The sequence below is a fragment of the Zonotrichia leucophrys genome, chromosome 1A (genome assembly GCF_028769735.1).
Source record: "Zonotrichia leucophrys gambelii isolate GWCS_2022_RI chromosome 1A, RI_Zleu_2.0, whole genome shotgun sequence".
Lineage (NCBI taxonomy): Eukaryota > Metazoa > Chordata > Aves > Passeriformes > Passerellidae > Zonotrichia > Zonotrichia leucophrys.
Window position 1 is genome coordinate 44,493,021 of NC_088170.1, and position 13,869 is coordinate 44,506,889.

Below are 13,869 nucleotides of genomic sequence, written 5' to 3' on the forward strand. Positions count from 1 at the left end.
GCAAAAAACAAAACCCACAAAACCAAAACAAAAAAGCAAACCAAACATAAAGAAACAAAGAAGCAACCAAACAAAAAACCCGCAACAACCAAAACACAACAGAACCAGGATCTCCACTTTTTCTGTGACCCAGTCACTGGGAAAAAAATGTTCTTTTTCCAATACTCTGAAACATTTGTCCACAGAAGAACAACAGACAAACTTGTTCTGAAACGGACAGAAGACATCAGAATAATCTGAGCAGTTAAGGTTGGAAAGGATTTCTGGAAGTCACCTGGTTTAAACATTTGCCTCCCACTCTGCTCAGCAAAGGAACAAATTCAAAGTTAGACACAATATCCTAATGATTCCTTAATGCTTTTAAGGAAAGACAGACAAGGATTTCATTGGTCTGGTCTTCAGTGAGTTCTTACTTTTCAACAAGATGCAAAATGCTAAAAACATAGTTCTGTTGGGCAGGTCTACCCTATACCAAGTAGTTCAGATTCTGGTACAGCTGAGTTTAAGTTATGAAGACAGGATTCCACTTTATTATGCATAAACACACAATGAATACTATATTTACAGATATGTTCAATTATTGCAGTAACATTTGTCAGAAAAATATCCTGGAATCCAACAGGGTTCCAAGCCCTGATCTGGTTCAGTTTAGTCCGATGATCTCTTTAAATTTGAAAGTACAAGTGCTGCATGTCCTACCAAGTCTGGCACACACTCAGCAGAGTAACAAGTACCCCAAGGTCTCATCTCTGATTGTAGCTAAAAGCAGGTGCCTCAGGGAAAAGGATACATGTGTGGCAATACCCTCCCAGCCTTCATCACCTTCCCAGTGCCCAACTCTACTGCTATACAGTCTTGATGAAGTACTAACATTTGTACACCATGCTGTCATCAGGATAAAGGCATCCCATTTCAGAAGCTCCAGCAGGCTGTTTGAAATATTACATGCTGTTAGTGGCAATGGCTGTAAAGTTAGCAATTAACACTAGCACAGAAACCACTTAAGACAGTCTGCTTCCAGGAAAACAGCACAATACCACACATTTTTTCCAGAAAGCTTGTAAAATGTGTATCCATTCCTTTATCCTGATTTTACTACCAAATTTTGGTCTAAACCAATATATTTTATATTGTAGCAAGATATACAGAATTTATAATTATGGAGAAAAACCAAACTAAATTCAAAACACCATACATTTACCATGGCTGTGTCTGTGTGCACACCCAGCACACTTACTCATCAGCCCCCAGCATGGACCAGGAACTGTTCAAATTAAATATCTCAAATCAGTCCCTTGTAACATTTGCACAGTACAGCATGGACCAGGAACTGTTCAAATTAAATATCTCAAATCAGTCCCTTGTAACATTTGCACAGTATGATGACTGAATAAACTCTCACCTGCCTTTATAACAAGGCAGCTGGTAAACAGGACCCCTTCAGCTGGGAATAATGGACAGTCCCTGTGCTCCTGTGCACAGGCCAACTGGAGCTGCTTGCAAGCATGGATAGCATCTGATGTCAAGAATCCAGCATTCCCAGAGACTCCCTCAGGCAGCTGAAACTGTTCCTATTTACGCGGCAATCTCCTGTGTATATGCAAGACAGCCAGGAAATACAAAATGGAATAGAGTTTATGGTAAACTGGAAGAAACAGATCGTGCATAATCAGCAGAAAATGTTTTGTGGAGTCTCATGTAATCCAGACAAAGAGACTTCCACCACCAGGTGATAAAGGACCATCAGACCCTACCCAAGAGATTAGATTCCTCAAATGAGCATTACTCACCACAACAGAAACTAGTTGATTACCTTTCCCATTCACTCTTTAAACAAACAGCTGTCTGACTGAGCAACAATATTGAGAAGGTTATTTGGAGACAAGGGATTGCATTGTCTTTTTCAAGGAAACACTAGGGTCATCTCACAGAATTTCTCAACACATTAAGCCTACCTCATCTGCATCTGTGTTGCTTCCTTAATGGTTTCCAAATTTAGGTTTCTGGTGTAGTCCCTAGAAATACTTATTTTATCAAAGTTGCAGTGAACTAAATGACAGCAAATTATCAAAAGCCCAATTCAGGCTTCAGATCAATCCTAGAGGCATCATTCCCATTTTACATAGATGGTGGACCAGAAAAAGCCAGTAACACTGAGATTTTAATGTAATTTTAAAATAATGACACCAGATGGAAAAATAGAACTCCAGTCATTTCTCACACATTTTTTCTAAAATAGCTGAAGTGAATTCACTGCAAATTCCTGCAAGTACTTTAAATTACTACCCAGACAGGATCAGAACAGTATCTCTGAAGTGAAGGTTGCACCTACCACTTGCATCACAGGTTCTCAGTCAGTCCAAGCATGATCATCTTCACAACTCTGGCTTCTCAAAAAACCCAGCCATCACAGACAAGTTTGTTCTTAGTCTGATTCCTTCATATACACCGTTAGGAAATTCCAACAGTTTTCCTATTCCTTAAAGACCAACCATGACTGCTTTGAATGACAGTGATGAGCAGCCATAATCCCAAACACAGGTTACACCTTAGGACCAATGGGGAACCAGTGCTGATGTGCAAGCACAGTCATCACCCCAGAAGGTGTCATTCTCACCCTCATTTCCTTCCCTACAAGCATAGTTTTATTTCAATTAACCAAGGCAGTAAAGGGATCAGATAATTACCAGAAGTTTAAAAAAGCCACAGGGATAACACATGCATGCACAGAGTAAGTTACAGAACTCTCAGCAGTGTAACATGCCAAGGAAGTCACCTGGACTGCTGACTATGAGTTGACACAAATCCCTTCACTAACACTGACCTCAGATCAGATAGCACAGCACAAAAAGTGACTCTCCTGCTCTCTTACCTACATTTGCTCGCAAGAAGTCAATTTGGGGCACTTCTACATTTATAGCACAGTTAATACATAGCTTGAAAAATAAATAGAAATAACCTTGGCAGAAATCACAGCTTGGAGAATCAACAGAAATACACATAATGGAAAGCGCTTTATTTAAAACTACTGTATGACAACTTGCCAGCATAACATTAAAGGCACTACCAGTTCCTGGGACAGTTGGCTGGATGTGCAAGGGAAGCTCCACCCAAACACACCCCCTGCTCAAAGTATAACAAAAATGAATGAAATCTCAAAACTCATCACCTTTTGTCATCAAGCTCTGTACCTAATCAGTAACTTCACTACAACAGAATATCATGCACTCATGCTGAAGTCAGTGAGGATAATCTGACCATGCTGCTTCTCCAAACTCAGTATTAGTGGCATTGTCCTCAGCCATCTGCAGGATATTATATTTTCTTTACAGTATAGTTGTTAGCTTCCCAGTACTGAAGCTACTGAAGCACTATTCAGAATTAAACTAGTTTAATCTAAGCTTTCCTTTCCACATCACCAATAAGATTAATCACCTCAAATGCAGCTTCACCAACAGCAAAGGAAACTTTTGATGAGCAAGGTACGCTACATGAAGGGCTTCTGAAAGAGGAATATTTATGCTAACCATGTGTCCTTTCACAGAGAGTTTTTAAACTGTGGTACTGAACAGTAACATAATAAAACAGTAACAAAAGTCACCAATATGAATCTATTTAGTGGAGCAGTATTTAATATTCTTGAAAAGCATTAAGTGTTAAAAAACTCTACAGCACAGTACCCATCAATTGTGTCTAGAAGCTGTAATCATACATTACAATCTCATTAGGACTGGTAATGTATGGGCAGAGAGCCACAGTCTCAAACAACACACAGAAATTTGCAAAATAATTTTATACGAAAACTCAGAAGTTATTAGACAACAAAGATTTTAAGACACTTCAAAGTCTGACCATTTGATTATATTAAGTATGTAAGACTTCTTAAAAGGCAACTATAAGTTTTACTTTACATTTCTGCGCCTACTAACACCCAATTGCACTCAGACTAAGATTTACATTCTAATTACTTGCCTATGCCTCAATAGCGGGTATTTAAAAATCTATCACTGGATGGTAGAAAAAGCAATGAAGGGATAAAGAAGAAAAGGGAGTAAAAAATGTTGCTCTTCTGGGTCCTACTTATAGACTTGCAAGTGTTTCATTTCGGGCTCTGCTCAAGCCTTTGTTAGAGGATTAGTGTTCAGAAATTGAATTACATTACTAAGGTTGACTTACATTTTCAGTTCTGTCTGAAAAGGGATGGGTTGTTCTTTCCAATGATATTCAGTGTTAAAAATTATCCATATCTCTATTTCCCATAGTAATATTCAAATGGCAATATACTGCAAGTACTGAAATGTTTAAATTCCAAGTCATATTTCAAGGCCTCAGTTCAGTACCTTTCATCATTAATTATAAAAATAAATTAATATTAAAACTGAGGAGAATTACTGAAATTATAATCAAACACTTCCTAATTCCATTAATCTGAATTCTATTTTTGAAAAGGATCAAAAATTAAAGTAGTACACTAGCTCACCACCACTAGTGAATTATAAATTATTTCCCATTACCACAGATATTTATCTTTGACTAATAAAAGCAAATATTCAACTATTTTTAAATATAATTGCAGAAACAGAAGCCTCACTCCATCCTCTCTACTATCCAGGATAATCCAGGCACTCAATTTCAGGGATCATTATTATTCTGCATCTTCAGAGAGACATGTTCTTGTACTATTTTGCAATTTTCATTCCAGTGTTCTGTCACAACTCAGATGTGTGCAGAATAATCACTGGAGCATAGATCAAGAGACTGTCACAGAAAGGTCATTTTTACACTTGTGAGCAGCAAGTAAAGGAAGAGATGAACAACCTTTAGGAGAAGAATCTTACAAATCTTTTTTTCAAACTTAGTTCTTAACTAATTCAGACAATACTTCAGAGTTTTGAGCATCACTCACTAAAACTACAGCTTGAAGTTTTGTTTTAGCAAACAAGAAATCATAGTACCTATTTGTATGTAATTAACTAGGCTTTTTCTCTTTGCTCTGTTTCCCCTCACTTTATCTTCACATTTTCTTCTGGTTTCAGCACTTTCTTCCTCTTCTCCCTTCCATTTCAATAAATATGTCTTTCTATTGACAGTCAAACAAGGAAGCTACCTATTAGTTTGCAATTTGAACTTTCCCATTTATAATAATTTAAAAAATCGTATTTATTTACTTTAGCTTGCTGTCTCAAGTATGATTAGTAACTGTTGTGCTGTCTTTCAATCTCAGTTAAACTAAGTGGGTAGGGGAATTCACAGGAATGTTTGACTCTTAAGACAGCTTTACCTCAGGAAAAAAACACACATAAATGTCTGGATAACATAATGAACACGAAGACTAATCTTCCTACTAATGTGAACTTTGGCATTGGCCTTGGCAGCCACTTAACTTCCAACAGATTGTGATGCTGCAGATGTTCTCAGCAATTGTGTTTCTGCCACTGTATCCAAGGGATAGAATTGAGCCCTTGTAGAGAGCTAGCAAGCCTCATCACTTTAGCCACTTTACTTTTTTTTAAGGTGCAAAAATCAACCAATTATTGACTGCAAGTCTGATTTCATTTTTAGTTATGTTTTTAGGTTTCTAGACATGGGGGACAGGGGGAAGCTACTACACATTATTCAAGTGAATGAGTTATTAAGATTTGTGTATTCATATTTAATCCCATGATACCCTTTCAGATGTCTGATCCTGTCAACTCTGGATGTGACAAGAAACCTACTCCTGTATTTCAATGCCAAGAAGGTGAGAAGGTTGTGAATTACATAAAACTTAAGTAGTAAAAAGTATCAGCATAACTGGTAGAGTTGAGACCCCCAGAGAGCAACCAAAGGTCTTTTGAGACATGATTTTAAAAAATATTGTGGCTTCAAAACAAGGAGTTAAAGGCTTTTCTTTCCTCACAAAAGCAGTCTAGGTTTTTGAGGAAAATAATTCAAAGAAAAGACACTATCACTGTAACTTGAGACAGTGCATGAGCAGTAAAACCCAAAATATTCACTTACTTTAATTAAACACCTACATTCCTATCAAGTAAGCTAATTGAAAATTACTAGACAGTAATCATTTTTCACTAAAATCTACACTACCTCTTTCCTCAAAAAGGCTACTTTGTTGAAGCATTTAAGGTCTGTAATATTAAATACTTTCCATAATACTCTGAAGAGCAAAATTACACACTTTAAAGGACATATATATTATTAATAAAATAAAACTATATGCAAATCCTGGGGTATGTCTGGGAAAACATGAAATTTAATTCAGAGAGATTCTTTATTCTTTTAACTACAAGGGAGAAACTATTGAGAAAGGAGTCCACTTTTCATTGCCAAATGAAAAACATGTTCAAATTAAAATTACTGGACTCAATATAAAGGCAAATGAGTTGAGGTAAAGAACTCATTATTTACAGGTCAACTGCATGATCTGATGAACTACTCTGACTTCCACTGTAGAAATACAAAACCTCAGATGAGTTCTAAGCAGATGTATTTACTTTCATCTTAAACACTGAAAAATAATACTAAACAGTATTATATTTCTGTCAGTGTATGAAATTTTGTGCCTTTTCACTGTTTTATTTATTCAGTCATTATCTCATTGCATTTTAATAGGCACAGACTCTTTTCTAAGGATTTTGGGTTGAAGTCATTACACAGTGTCTGCCCTCTGGTGGTCACACTCTTCTTCTATGTTCCAACATTTTTATCCCTTTTTAAGTTAAAAATGCACTTCATACAACTACCACCAACAAGGTCTAATAGATATTTAGCTTTTAGTCTCCTTGGACTAGCTTGCTTTCCAGTTAGTCAACTGTCTACATTTCAACTTTATCATGCAGAAATAGCTCACGTGTAAGTTAAGACATTCCTTGTTTTGTCCCTGTCTAGAACCAAGTTTAGATATAATTTTTTAATTACTCCAGCAACATAAAAGAAGAAAGACAGAACTGAAGTTTCAATTTACTTTGAGATTATAAGTTTGGTGTTGTCTGGGAAAGATGTTACACTTCATAATACATTGAAATATTGGCTACTAGACTCCAAGGTCCATAACACATTAAATGCTTCTGAAGGAAAGCAGGAATATTTGAAAGACTATTTTCATATTACAGGTGTCAGAGCTGCACTGTACAGAAATTTCTATAAAGACACAATCACTACAGCAGGCAAAAAGCACACCAAACTACACATAAGGTACATACAGCTCCAGTATGAAGGGTGAGTTCCTTCACAAGCTCAAATGTGTCCCAAACGCCCTTGCAGTACTACTGAGACTGAGTTGCAGCAATAGTGATAATTCTTATCTGCCTTTATGCCCTAACCAATCCTAGGCCAAGGAAATAATAATGACACCTGCAGCAGAAAGAAGCTTGGAGGACTCTGGATTGTCTGTAAGAGCGTCAAGAACATAACACAGAACCACAAAAACACCACATTGGAAAAGGAGCTCAAGGACCTCTGGTTCAGCTTTTCTTGGCAAAAGCACAGTCTAGACAAGACGTCCCAAAAGTCTGTCCAGATGCATCTTAAAAGTGTCCAGTGTTGGGGAATCAACTGCTTGCCTGGGGAGATTATTCCAATGGCTGATTGTTCTCATAGTAAAAAACTTCCTCCGTGGAGAGAACACAGCTCTTTACAGCAGCTGGACCAGAACACAAAACTCACAGCTCCGAGACTCAAGAATGCCTGGAGGCTTCAGGGTATTCGGCACTGCACACAAAACCTACATTTTTGTTCTCTTTTCATGAAGAGCTCTCTCTTGCAAACTTACTCAAATCTTGTACAGTTTTGAAAGGATGGGAAAGGAAAAGGAATATATTTTGCTTTTCTGAGCTTCAGTAGGAATTACCAAGTCAGAAGAAATTAAAAATCAGTAAAATGGCTAGCACAGCCTATCAACATCTTGTCTCACCCAACGGGAAAACTGGGTTTTGATTGTTTTGTTGCCATGTAACAAATTCCACAAAATATACCAAATGCAGTTGATCTCACAATTTAAAAATTATTCCCATTTCAAAAGAGCACCAATAAAAGAGGATTTAACTTTCTATTATTTATTTAGTTTTCCCAGAGACCACAGGACTGGTCTACAGGTGGTGGTGGGGCTGGGTGGAGGGACTCACAGCTTACTCAAAGTGGCAGTAAACAAATCACTAAACCTGTTTATCACACCCAAAGAAGAGCTGTGCCCAAGCTTTCCTCTTCCTGCTATCACTTCAAAATTCTAAGAAGGAATGCACATCAAGCACCTCCTGCATTCTGATTGTCTTAGAGATATGAACAGCAGGAGGGTGGGAAACTCTACGTTTTAGTCCTTCTAAACTGGAGAAACAGCAAAGAGAACCATTGATCTTGTTACAAAGAGAAACTCGTGTACAAGCCTACTGATGAACACCACTGAACTTTTAAACATTCTTGAAAAGTGGTCTTTCTCAAGATTTGTTTTTCCTTGCCTTTTGAATTTTGTTGGTTTCTACTACCCTGCCCATGCTGCAGCACTCAGTGGGGAAGGCTCCCCTTGGCCAGCCCCTGTGCTCTGGTCAGTTAACTCCATGGAATTGTCCTTCACCACCAGAACTGTTTCCTGACTCCAGGTCTGGTGCTGAAAGGCTGGCTCCTGCACTCACTGCTTACACACCACCTCTGCAAATACACAGACACACACACAGCCCTGCAGGGCTGTCACATTGTAAAGGGCATTGTAAAGGATTCCTCTTCATGAACCCTCAGAATCAGGCTGGACAAACACAGCAGCACTGAAAACACAGAGAAAATAAAGTTTGAAGTCAGGGGCACAGATCAGAAAAAGACAATCCGTACTCGTGTATAAACAGTCATGTCCTCACTTAGGTAACAGTCTAAAGGAAAATGGTGAGTTAATTTTTTGGTTGGCTGTCCAGAAAAACCTAATTAGTGGCCAAAGACTAACTCACGCTACCGGGAAGTTATGGATCAGCTTTTTTTCCTCAAACAAGCTGCTGAACAGAAACAATTACATACTTTAAACCCAAGGAAATTAAAAGCCATGTATACTTAGTGATGCAGACAAAGTATAAGGGCAACTCAATTCCCATTGGGATGCATCCAAATTCAGCAGTCTTACATGAGTATTTACAGAATTTAGAGAGACAACATCTGTACCAATTCTGTCTGATGTAACTGACAATTTAGACAGCTAGTTCCTTTCTAATGAGGTTGTTTTTTAAAGTTATCACGTCCTCATAACTTGAACTAGCCTTTTTTTTCCTCTCTTGGCTATTTTTATGCATCTGAAATGCTCTGCCTCAAATGCTGCTTTTTTTATATAAAGTTTAGTTGCTTAAAGGAGAATGGGGGTACTGTGAGCTCTTACAGAAACATTTTATAATTCAAGCTGTTATGCTTCCATACTAAAAAGTTAACAAGGGGAAAGCTGTAACCACATTATGAATTGAGCCATTTCAAAACCAAAACAGTGTAGAAAAACAGTGTATTCACAAAATGAATGCTAAGATACATCCCAATTCATACAGCAAACCAAAAAAAGATAAATTGAAAGCTTCTTAACAACAGTTAATAGAGGATCCAGATGAACATTTCTGCACTTATTCAACATCTACTAGAAGGGAGAAGCTAAAGATCAATCCAGAGGAGTATTTGCAATGCAATTAGGCTAGACAAGTAAGCCTGAATGTATGCCAGCTGCAGGGGTCTGCCCTTAATTCACACAATCAAATGTCTAGTGTGTCACACTGTGTCTAGCATCAGTATCTCCAGTATTAAAAGTCTCATCAGATATGCACTTGTTTACTGAGTGTCTAATCAGGGTCTGAACACATATCTAGCTGTACCTTCTAGCAGTCTATATGCCAGTCCATCACCATCTGTCAGTTAAAGCTCCCACAGACAGAAAAAAATCAATCCTAACAAATGTGTTCGGTGCTCAAACTAAGCTATCATTCACATTTCAATATAAGACTTGAATTCCTTTTCAGTCTTCTTCAACTCTGACCCAGCTCTACCCCCTCCTTCACTGAAAAGGGCAAAGACAACAGCCCAGCAAGTGGGACAGGCAAAACAGACCTCCTTTGTTCACTTTTTCCCTTTCAGTTTTCTATTGAGGTAAATAACTGAAAGCTCAGCCAGCCTCCAGTAGCTCAGAAGAAAGCAAGATAGCTAGCTTGCAACTATCCCTTCCTGGTTAACAAACTGCAGGACAAAACTTACGGTGCATCATGTAATCTTATTATTGGAGATTAACTCTTTACAAATTCCCTTAATATCACATTTATGAGACAGCATTCATAAATGCAGAAGTTGCAGTGTCCTGAATACTGAATTGAATAGGCAATACACACACTTACCAATTTAAAATGCAACAAATTATCACTGCAGAGAAAGTATTTTAAAAATTCTGTTAATACTGTCAGCCCACTCAGAAAGGCAAAATCAAATTCATTGCATATTGCCCAACACAATACCTCCTACATTATTCTCTCAGCTTTCATTACCAAGATATACTTTGCTCTGTATGCCTTCCCATTTTACCAACTCTGTTCATAAAACGTGAAGAAATTAACAAGTCCAGTGAAAACTGAACAGCACAATTTCACTGAACTGTGTCAATATAATGGCAGTTAAGTAATCACAATTCAAGGTGATTTGAGACAGATTAATAAAAGTACAGAATAACAGCAATTTCACTGGTGCAGTCAAAACAGATTTAATTTTTAGGCTGATTCAGCTATTTGAGCTCAATCAAAATGCTCAAAAAATGCCAAACCCTTATTGTATTCAATATCATTTATGTCCAGATACCATGGCGAGTCATTTCGCAAAAGCAGGAAGAACAGGCAACATGCATTACCTGACTTGAAATTGGAATCCTCAAAATAAAGTCTGACAATTAGAGAGACATCTCATTAACCCCAAGAAACTCTTAACTTGGTTACTAAAGCTTCTGCTGTCACCTTTTTGAGCACCAAAGAGAAACACCACAGTGCAACAAGCTAGCAGGAGGTATCAGTACGCATCACTGGATTTATTTCATTTTCTTAAAATAAAGACCATTAAAAATAGCCAAATTTTCTTATTACAGCCTTTTTTGTCAAACAAGCTGTGGTATATAGGAAAAATAATACACTTTCTCCAAGAAGATATGGAACAGTATCTAAGGCTCAGATTCTGGTGATCTCATTCACCTTGAACATTATTACTTTTGAATAATTCTGCTGAGGCCAGTAATGCTAATGACAGAGCTAAGATACTATTATGAGTATGATTAAGATACTATTATGAGTATGATTAGTTGTGGATTTATCTGTGAGTTGTGAGGAAGGTTTTAGCTCCATCCTTAGCACCAGCTGGTGCACACTACTCCACCCTCCGATGTGGTGACACAACTGCACAGTTTGCCTTTAGCTACCCTGCCTTTGCACAACCCAGAATGTGAACCCATTCAGTGGATCTCCAAGTGTCCCCACCAAGCATTCTTCTGGGTTTGCTTCTTTACATTCAATAGTCTCAGAATGTAACACTTTCCCAGTTCTATACTGATATAGTCTGACAGCTAATTTTAGACACACAGGAGAATTTCAAAGTACTTTGAAATTCAAATAAGTAACTTTCACAGACTTCAGCATCACACTCATTAGGAGCTCTGGTCACTTGCATTGCAATTTCTATTCAAAACTAAACAAATGCCTGAGGTATAGACACACAAATGATAACATCAAACACATTAGACAAATATTAAAAAGGTGCTGCACCTGCAAGTCAGTTTTCTGATTTCTAGGTCCTTTGAGCTGTGTAACACTGAACTACCTTTCTCTTTCCAGCTATCTTTTGCCAAAGAACAGCAGCAAGACAGCCTCTTGGCATATAAGCTGCTCTCAAACCCAAAAGACAGTCCAGATGCTTTTTGATGTCATACAATTGACCTGTTTTATGCACAGACCCATATAACTACCATCCATAAATTACCATATCTATTACAATAAATTATGGGAGATGTCAAAATTATTAATAGTGCACTTACTGGATATAATAATTTTTTCAGGTTTCATCTACCTTTTCCACAATATACTTAAGAATCAAACAGAGAAAGAAATCAGACAGAGGAAGAAATGCATAAAGAACATTAGAAAAAAGGAACCTAGGTGTTTGACACTGGCTTTTTCACTCAGTAGGAGGTTGTTTTGAATAAACACACAAAAGCTGGACCTTTAGGGATAAAAGAACATCATGTCATGATCTACAGGTTTCACTGCAGAGCTATATATCACATTTTCCATTGTTTTATCCAACTACACAGAGAGCTAAGCAACAGCACTCTTTTCACAGAGTACTTGTCAGTATGGAACAGGCTTATTGACTGGGCTGAAGCACACTATGATCTTAAATATTTAAACAGCTTGGCATTATTAATCAGGTACTGTTTACACTTAGACTCCAAAGCCTTGGTTTAAACACATTTCAGACTTCAAAACTAACACATCTATGCTGAAGACCTCAGCGTCAGCTGAAGGTTTGGTTAATTATTAGTTTATAACCAAAGAGACAAGCGCACTCGGTGCACAGACTTCACCACGACATTGTGCATTAATCGCCTTCAAGAAGCCAAAATAGGGAAAAACACGAAAAGCCCGCAATTCAGACACACTGTAGCTATTTTATACCTAAATGAAATCGCAACTGTGAGGAGCCGGGAAAGAAAAAAGAAAAGTACGGGCGATAAATAAAGGCGCAAGAGCCGAAAGGCGGACGGCGGCAGTTCAGCACCGACAGCTCCTTCCCCCGCACACGCCCGGCCCTCGCCCCCGCCGGGCCGCGCACGAAATGGCGACCGAGCCCGCCCGGGGATGGCTGTGGGCGCGCCGCAGCCGCGGAGCCCGGCCCGGCCCTGCCCGCCCACCCCGGGAGGTGCCACCGGCCGCCGCCGCAACAAAGCCCCGCAGCGGCCGCCGCGGCACCGGGCGGGCTCAGCGCTGCCGCCTCGCCCGCCCCCTCGGAGCAGCCCCGGCACCCACGGAGGACAGGCGGCTCCTCGCTGCCGAGCCGGCGGTGTGCGGAGATGGATGTGACACCGGCAGTGTGCGGGGATGGATGTGACACCGGCGGTGCGGGGGGATGCAACACCGGCAGTGTGCGGGGATGGATGTGACACCGGCGGTGCGGGGGGATGGATGTGACACCGGCGGTGCGGGGGGATGCAACACCGGCAGTGTGCGGGGATGGATGTGACACCGGCGGTGCGGGGGGATGGATGTGACACCGGCGCGACAGCGGGCGCGGCAGCTCACTGTGCGTGATGCGCGACGAGTGACAGAGACGGCCCGGTCGGTACTCACGGGAAGGTGCGGCCCCTCTGCCCGGGGAGAAGAGGGTGAAGGGAGTACTCGCGCTCCTGCTGCTCCGGCTGCTGCCCGCTCGGCAGCCCGGCGAGAAGAGCCGCGGCGGGCGCGCTCCCGCGCTGTCCCCTCCCCTCCCCTCTCCGCCCCCGCCGCGCCGCGGGGAACGCGCGCTCCCGCGTGGGGCGGGGGGGGCGGGGAGGGCGCGCGCGTCTGCGCGGGTGGCGCCGGGGAGCGCGCGCGGCGCGGGGGCCGGGGCGGGGCCGGGGCGGGCCGCGGGTCCCTCGCACCTGAGGGGGCGCGGGGCGCGTCCATCTTGGGCATCCCTGCCTCCTGCCTCTGTCGCTCCCTGCCGCCGCCGCCTCGGTTAAAAGCGGGGTGGCATCGCCACACCAGCACCGCTCAGGGGCTGCCAGACCGAGCCGGCCCTGAGCCTCCCCAGCAGCGCCCGTGCCCGGCAGGCCCTCGGGCCCCGCCTGTGCCTCCCCCGGCCGGGGACAGCCGAGCGCTCCCCGCGGCACTCCCGGAGCTGCTCCCCCCCACC

At 41.0% G+C, this 13,869-nt stretch overlaps 1 protein-coding gene across 26 annotated transcripts in view; it reads right to left on the reverse strand.

Annotated features, from left to right (window-relative positions):
- The window catches only part of NRCAM (neuronal cell adhesion molecule), a 146,030-nt gene extending 132,557 nt beyond the window's left edge, over window positions 1-13,473 (reverse strand). For 12 of the 26 annotated variants that reach the window (XM_064702622.1, XM_064702616.1, XM_064702620.1 and 9 more), the window contains exon 1: window positions 13,326-13,464. The gene's annotated coding sequence lies outside the window, so the exon portion shown is untranslated. Of the gene's footprint in view, window positions 1-13,325 lie in introns of all 26 variants that reach the window. The other 14 variants (XM_064702600.1, XM_064702594.1, XM_064702597.1 and 11 more) reach the window with 3 other exon arrangements.
- Between the last annotated feature and the right edge of the window lie 396 nt (window positions 13,474-13,869).